The 7931-nt window shown below is 39.9% G+C and overlaps 1 protein-coding gene and 1 long non-coding RNA gene across 3 annotated transcripts in view; both read left to right on the top strand.

Annotated features, from left to right (window-relative positions):
* alk (ALK receptor tyrosine kinase) overlaps positions 1-7931 on the top strand; it is a 397773-nt gene that overhangs the window by 149967 nt on the left and 239875 nt on the right. The gene's annotated exons all lie outside the window — the stretch shown is intronic.
* The window catches only part of LOC116669884 (uncharacterized), a 20725-nt gene that overhangs the window by 929 nt on the left and 11865 nt on the right, over positions 1-7931 (top strand). The window lies entirely within an intron of this gene.

The raw sequence follows: 7931 nt of genomic DNA, 5'->3' as shown, positions 1-7931 counted from the left end.
TTGCATTTACTGGTAAACTGGTAAACCTCGAGGCCGACGTATAAGCGACTGCTATCTGTTGAATTTTTTTCCCGTTACTGTGTCCTCTGTGACTGTCTACATCTAGAAACTAAGCTGCGCGATGCAGGGAACAACTCTGACTGGCACATGAGCAGACAGTGGTTTACAAAGCGGTAGATGCGCTATGCAAAAAAAACTTAGCAATGACGCTTTACAAAAACAAATCTCTCGATCACGCAAATTTGATCGTGGGAAGTCAAATTCGTGATCGTGATTCAAATTTGATTAATTGTGCAGCCCTAGTCACTATTGAGAAAGAACCCTTGAATTGCCGCTCACGGCTATGTTTTGTTTTTAATGTTGTCATAGACATGTATAGGTCTTAAATTTCATTCATAATGGTGTTAAAAAGTCTTAAATTTGACTTGGTGAACCCTGCAGAAACCCTGGTTAAAGTCATGCATGTATATGTGCAAAAAAAGAAAAAAGAAAATGTTCATGATTGAAGGTTGGCAATGTGGAGAACAAAGGGAATATATGTGCATAATCATGTTTAAGCCCTCAGTTAGCCACAGTACAGTTGGCATGTTTTGAATGATGGAGCTGGGCAAGCCACTGTCTCCACACATTCACTGGCATTTGCAATTTAAAAGGGATGGTAATAAGGGATGAATACTTAATGGCTGTCCTGTGTGGAAGTGCTAGAGCTGTTTTCTACAGTATCTAACTCGTCCGCTGTAGGATGATCAACTTTGATACTTGTAAACTGACAGTGTTTCTTTTATCCAGAGATGCTGGTAGTTAGCGTGACCTAGATCAAGTACAGCTACCAAAATCAGCGGCTTACCAGTGCTTTCTATTGACATATCAATGCTGTATGTAGCAGTAGTGGAATGTAACTAAATTCATCTACTCAAGTACTGTACTTAAAGGGGTAGTTCGGAGGATTTATTTGTGTGGATTATTTTAATGGGTAAGACAGGAAAGTAGGAGAGAGAGGGGGATTTGCATGGCATAAAAGGGCCACAGGTCAGAATCTTACCCGGGCTGCTTTGATAAGGACTGAGCCTTAGAACATACGGTGCTCGCACAACCAAGTGAGGTACCAGGGCACCCCATAGTTTGGATCTTTTTTAAGTGCAGGTGCTTATCCATAATCAGTGTATTACCTACAGTAGATGACAGTCAGCACGCCGCCAGTTTGGAGAAGCGGGCAGGAGTACTAGGACAGAATCTAAGCAATGTACTGATGTGGATGGGCCCAGCCACTAAACATATTTTAGCCACCTAAAAATCTTAGTTCGTAGGCTTTGTTGTTTCCTAACCCTTTTCCATTTACTTTATAGGTATCTCATACAACCCCATTTAAAAAAAAAAAAAAAAAAAAGCAAACCATACCTTTAACTAAAATTTAGCAGGTTTGGCATTTTACTCCACTACAGCTATTTGACATTAGTCACTAGTTACTGTACAGATTAAAGTATTATTATTAATAACACAATATATAAATCAACTAAATTATGACATGTTATTATAGGTTAAGCTACCCAGCCATAATGGGGTTAGGCGACGTCCCCTAGATTGGCAATTGAAGATGTTTACAGTAAAATGTCGGGATGGACGATGATATTGTTGTTGTGACGTACATTTAAACTACATTCTTATGTAGATTATATAGTGCAAAGCCCGACGCAAGTGTCTTTTCTAGTTTAAGACTGACAAAGTTGTCAATTTCCTGTCCACTACGATTAACGTGTGTCTGACAGGGTGGGGGGCGTGGCATCACAATGGAGGCTCTCCATCCTGATGCCGGTCAACCATCACAATCACCACAACCCTAAGCCATAAAGTAACTATCCCCAACTAACTAACTGGCATATAGTGGTGCCCACTAATGGATAATGAATTCCCTTTATAGTGTAAAGACTAATATATGGCAATACAATTTCTAGAACTAAGTTTCCATTCCTTACCATTGTGTTTGTCTACAATATAAACATTTTCTTTATACACTAGATCCCATTACCCTTGCCTGTGATTAAGGGACCTGTTGTTTTACCAATGTATGAAATAAAATGTGGCTTTAATGCAATCATTGTCAGTCATTATCATGATGTCTCTGGCCATCAATAGCATGTGACTGCAGCACACTGTGCACCCCGCTCCTCCCCTTCAGGCTGATATGTGGGGGCGGTTAGCCACATTAACGCTCTGGGTAAAGTAATGAGAAAAACATGAAGCAACAGTGCCCTTGGCAAGATAATTAGCATAAAATACAATGCTTAACATTTAGATCAAGAAGCATCATAGCAGTCATCATGGATTGGTTTGACACATCAGCTCTTTCTGTTGTGAAAGGGCCCCGTGAAGGGTTGTTCTATAGTGGATGGCTAACAGGTGGTGACACGCAGCAGCAACTTCTGAGGGATGTGAAGCTCAAAGAATATACATCCACTCAATCAAACCGTGCAACAACTATCTCGGTGCCAAATGCTTCTTCTGTGACACTAATTGAGTTGATTGGAAATGAGTCACCTCTGTCGAGTACAATCTAGAGAGATTTTAAATCAGGACGCTGTGGAAAAAACAGAGAAAAAAACTATGTGAATGTATTTGGCTTCTCCTGTGTCCTTTCTGCACAGAGCGGGTCACCTCAATTCCGTGTCTGCCTCCAATGTCTCCTGCCAAAGAAAGTGTGAATATGATTACACATTGATTTCTTTCTCCCACCTGCAGAATAGAGTAGCATGAGTTGGAGCTCGTAGCTGACTGACAGGAGGAGATATCCAGTAGAATGCTGTTTGCTGAAGCTGTTGATTTGTTTGTTTGTAATAGAGTGGCCCCGGGGCTGTCTGTCATCTCAGGGAGTCATCTGGATTTTCTTAGCTGGCTGAGTATTATAGGATTCAGGATAAAAAGACAAAATGTAGAGGGGGATTTGGCTTACAGAAGCTTATCCGACATTTGGTTTTAATGTCAAGGCAAACACTGGCTGTATAGATTACATTCTTTGCATTTAAAACCGTAGCTTCAACAACTCTTGCAGGCTTTGAAGGAAGCGTATATCTGGAATGAACATCTAAAAAAAACTATACTCTACAAATAAAAAAGGTTTCAAAAAGTTTTAAATTAAAGTACTTTAACGTGTGAACAGGAGTCATAAGAAGAGTTTACTTTACATTTTAATCATGTGTATATCGTAAAATTACAACTACCATTCTAGGATTTGTGTTAAATAATTATACCTACATTAAAGTTAAACTGTAGGTTTAAAATGTGTGGTTCAGCACAATTTAAAAATACCATAAAGGCAAACAAAAGCACTGAACATTGAAATTTGTCTACTCTAGAATCACCCAACAATAACAAAATTAACAGATTTGCTCTAATACAATGATGTACCAAAAATTAATGAGTAGATGTATGTGAAACTATGGCAATGTGCCAATAAACTATATAGTCAACCTTTGACTTTCAAGACAAAATACAGCATGCAACTAAAACTGAAGAATTGTATAATTGTTTTTTCACAGAGAAAGACAGCATCTAATCATATACAATTTCTTTTCTATGACTTAACCTTGTTACCATTAGGGCTGTAACAATATGCAAAATAAAACCGAAAACGCGACACTCAGCTCAAGGAACCTGTGTTGCAGAGTGAGAAGGTAGAATTGCAACATATCCCTTCCAACTTTATACTTCCCGTCCAAATCCAATGCTACCATATCTTTAAATTACTATTAGTATTGGTCCTTTTGGTGCCTTATCCCTTTTTTTCTGGTAAATTGGGAAGACTGTGGATGTGTCCCTGAGGCTGTTGTCAGCTCTTATTCCGACTGAAGCCTTGCAGCACCAGGAGACTGAGGCAGAAGACAGGGGTGTACTAGCTAGCTAAATTACTATTAGATTAGTCTTCTATCTATCAGTTAACATTACTGATGAATTTGTGGGTTAGCTCAGAGTTGTTAAGCGTGGTCAAAACAATCATACTAAAAATAACTGAGCCTGTTGAACGGTGTTGTAATCTTGTTTCACCAGCCAAAATTTACATTAGCATTAGCTACTTGTCAACCAGCACCTTTACTGTAGGCACCAAAGCACTTTTCCTCTTCGTTCCCCCTACAGTTTGGGAGCAGAATTGTCCGTTACTGTTACCATTACCATTATTCTTCGGTCTCATTCCAATGAGTTAATGAACCACTGAAACGATTTTGGAAACATTATTTTAAGGTACAAAAGAATCTTTGGTGTTGGATCGATTGATATTGAAATCAATCACTATCAATAAATAAGGTATCTGTTGTATAACTGTGACTGGGAAGTAATCAATGACAAAGCAGTGCCATTTGGCAGAAAAAAAGTTGTATTACGGTTGTATTACGTTTGCTGAGCCCTGGGTTTGGTGTATCATTACAGCCCTAGTTACTATTTATCATACAGTGCCTTGCGAAAGTATTCGGCCCCCTTGAACTTTTCAACCTTTTGACACATTTCAGGCTTCAAACATAGATATAAAATTTTATTTTTGTGAAGAATCACCACCAAGTGGGACACAATTGTGAAGTGGAACAAATCTATTGGATATTTTAAACTTTTTTAGCAAATAAAACTGAAAAGTGGTGCGTGCAAAATTATTCGCCCCTTTACTTTCAGTGCAGCAACTCACTCCAGAAGTTCGCGGTCTCTGAAGGATCTAATGTTCTAATGACTGGTGAATAAGAATCCACCTGTGTGTGATCAATCTCTGTATAAATGCACCTGCTCTGTGATAGTCTCAGGTTTCGTTGAAAGCTCAGAGAGCATCATGAAGACCAAAACACACCAGGCAGTCTGTAATACTGTTGTGGAAGTTTAAAGCCGGATTTGGATACAAAAACATTTCCCAAGCTTTAACATCCCAAGGAGCACTGTGCAAGCGATCATTTGAATGGAAGAGTCCAGACCACTGCAAATCTACCAAGACCTGCCGTCCCTTAAACTTTCAGCTCAGACAGAGAAGACTGATCAGAGATGTAGCAAGAGCCCATGATCACTCTGGATGAACTGCAGAACTACAGCTGAGTGGGAGAGTCTGTCCATAGGACAACAATCATTCGTACACTGCACAAATCTGGCCTTCATGGAAGAGTGGCAAGAAGAGAGCCTTTCTCAAAGATATCCTAAAAATCTTGTCTAAAGTTTGCCACAAGCCACCTGGGAGACACACCAACATGTGGAAAAGTACTCTGGTCAGATGAAACCAAAATCGAACTTTTTTTTGCCACAATGCAAATGTTATGTTTGGCGTAAAAGCAACACAGCTCATCACCCTCAACACCATCCCCACTGTCAAACATGGTGGTGGCAGCATCATGGTTTGGGCCTGCTTTTTTCAGCAGGGACAGGAAGATGTTAAAATTGAGGGGAAGATGGATGCAGCCAAATAAGGACCATTCTGGATGAAAACCTGTTGGAGTCTGCAAAACTGAAACTGGGACGGATATTTACTTCCAACAAGACAATGATCCCAACATCAAGACAGATCTACAAAGGAATGGTTCACAATTAATTATCCAGGTTTTAGAATGGCCAAGTCAAGTCCAGACCTGAATCCAGTCGAATCTGTGAAGAACTGAAAACTGCTGTACACAAACGCTCTCCATCCAACCTCACTGAGCAAAGCTGTTTTGCAAGGAAGAAGGCGCAAATTTCAGTCTCTCGATGTGCAAAACTGATAGAGACATACCCCCAAGCGACTTGCAGCGTGGAATCGCAGCAAAAGGTGGCTCTACAAAGTATTAACGCAAGGGGGCCAAATAATTTTGCACCACCACTTTTCAGTTTTTTATTTGCTAAAAAAGTTTAAATATCCATAGATTTCGTTCCACTTCACAATTGTGTCCCACTTGTTGGTGATTCTTCACAAAAAATTAAATTTTTATATCTTTATGTTTGAAGCCTGAATGTGTCAAAAGGTTGAAAGTTCAAGGGGCCGAATACTTTCGCAAGGCACTGTACCCTTAAGCTGAGTACCTGAATGCGTAAGAATAAATGAATGGTACTGAAAATCCCACTGCAGCCCTTGTGTACTAAATTTGGTGAATAATAATAGATCTTTCAATGGTTTACCATTGCGCATACATGCATGCACACAAAAAACCACACAAAGAGAAAGGTAGCAGTCGTTGTGGCAGCTGGATGCATTAGGTTTGTTTGTGGCCATATAGCACAATGACACGGTAAGGTTTTTCACCAGCTACGTTTTGGCCAACTGTGACCATTGTTTTGGCTTAGTCACTATATATCTGCTCTTTGGGAAGAAAGAGCAAGCAGCAACATGGAGCAAATGAAGGCTGCAGCTGGTGGGCACTTGAGCATAGCTGCCCAAACTTTCAAGTGCTTTGTAGTGCCTCAGTGACACCTTCTGGGAATACCTTTTTGAGCCCTTTCACAAAGACCTGGGTTAAATTCTTGAATCCACTGCAGGTCATTCTTATTTATGAAGCTCCACACACACTTCTCAAAGTTTCATTTAAAATGAGCCTGAAGAAGGATGTGACTAGTTGCCTTCACCCCTACTCGTGAGATTTCAGCCATATCATGTTCCACTTGCCACGCAGGCAGGAGAGCCATCAATGCCTTTTTCTACACCCAGAACCCTTTTAATCTGATCAAATAATTATAATCTTACTTTGATGAGGCAATTTGTTCTAGTTATCGTTTTTGGACCAACCATACAGGCCCTGGCATTTGAAGCAAGACTGTGCTTTCGGGGTGGACCTGCTCTGCAATCCTGACATGTTAAATCAAACTCTCGCCAAAATGCAACCTAGTTGTTTTTCTGAATGTATTTGTGTCAAAATTTTGTTTAAAAGCATAATTAGTATAGAAAGGCCTTTTTAAGATTTCCGTTTTTTGTTTTGATCATTGGCCTCTTAAATGGGAGTGCTAGGGCCACTTCTAAGATCTAAGATAAGAGCTAAGAAGGCTCGACACAACATGAAACTTTGCTCAAGTATTACTAGGGTCTCTACACATGAACTCTGGCTTGAGAACGTTGTTTGTGTACGCAGAGTTTTCTAAAAAAAAAAGGTTTTGAACGACTTACTTTAGCAGTTGTTTTTCCGGGCATATCGTCTCGCCAGTCAAAAAGTGTCAATCTCCAAATGCGGATGACACGACTCCATAGGAAAAATGTAATTCTATATCAGGCTCCTTTTTCCTACAAGGTCAATATTGCATTTCACCAACGACACAACAACGATTATCGTACACTCATATAGAACTAAGCTTTAGGAGCTTTCCATCTTTACTCTCCTCCCTGTTACATTGCATTCAGAGATGGTAGCACCCGGAAACAACATGCTAAAGTAATATACATCTCCAGCATTGTTGATTCACTCAAATGTCCCTGCCAGTTCCAAATCCCATATCATCCTCTTGTGTAACCAGGACATGCTTAAAAGTGCTGCTAATACCTGGGAACCAAAGGTGCTTTGAATATGTCATTGAAGAATGTATCTACAGATAACCATTTAATTTAAATGTATAATGAGGCCACTTACTCATTTCCAGAGGGACAATTTGTATCCACTTTACTGTGTGCCTTATATTGTGGTTGCACATTATACATTAGGAAGTAAGTCGTCATTATAAGGAAATTACAAGATAATGGCACTCTTACATACTGCTCACCGTAGCATTTTGATGTAAAGAAGCACCTATTTGAGACGAAGGGCCCTATTTTAATCTAAGCGCACGGCGTGAAGTGCCTGGCGAATGCTGTATAAAATCCACTTTTGCTAGTTTGACGCCGGAAAAAGGGTTTGAGCGCCCGGCACATGGTTTAAAAGGGTTGTACTTAGTGTCTTAATTATTCATGTGTGTTTAGGGCTGTAACATTCGTAAACCAATCAAAGTGTCATCTGCAAAGCCGGTTGGGGAAAGGG

The sequence above is a fragment of the Etheostoma spectabile genome, chromosome 20, assembly GCF_008692095.1.
Source record: "Etheostoma spectabile isolate EspeVRDwgs_2016 chromosome 20, UIUC_Espe_1.0, whole genome shotgun sequence".
Classification (NCBI taxonomy): Eukaryota; Metazoa; Chordata; class Actinopteri; order Perciformes; family Percidae; genus Etheostoma; species Etheostoma spectabile.
The sequence above is the reverse complement of the archived record's forward strand: the minus strand, read 5'-3'. Positions and strand labels throughout refer to the sequence as shown.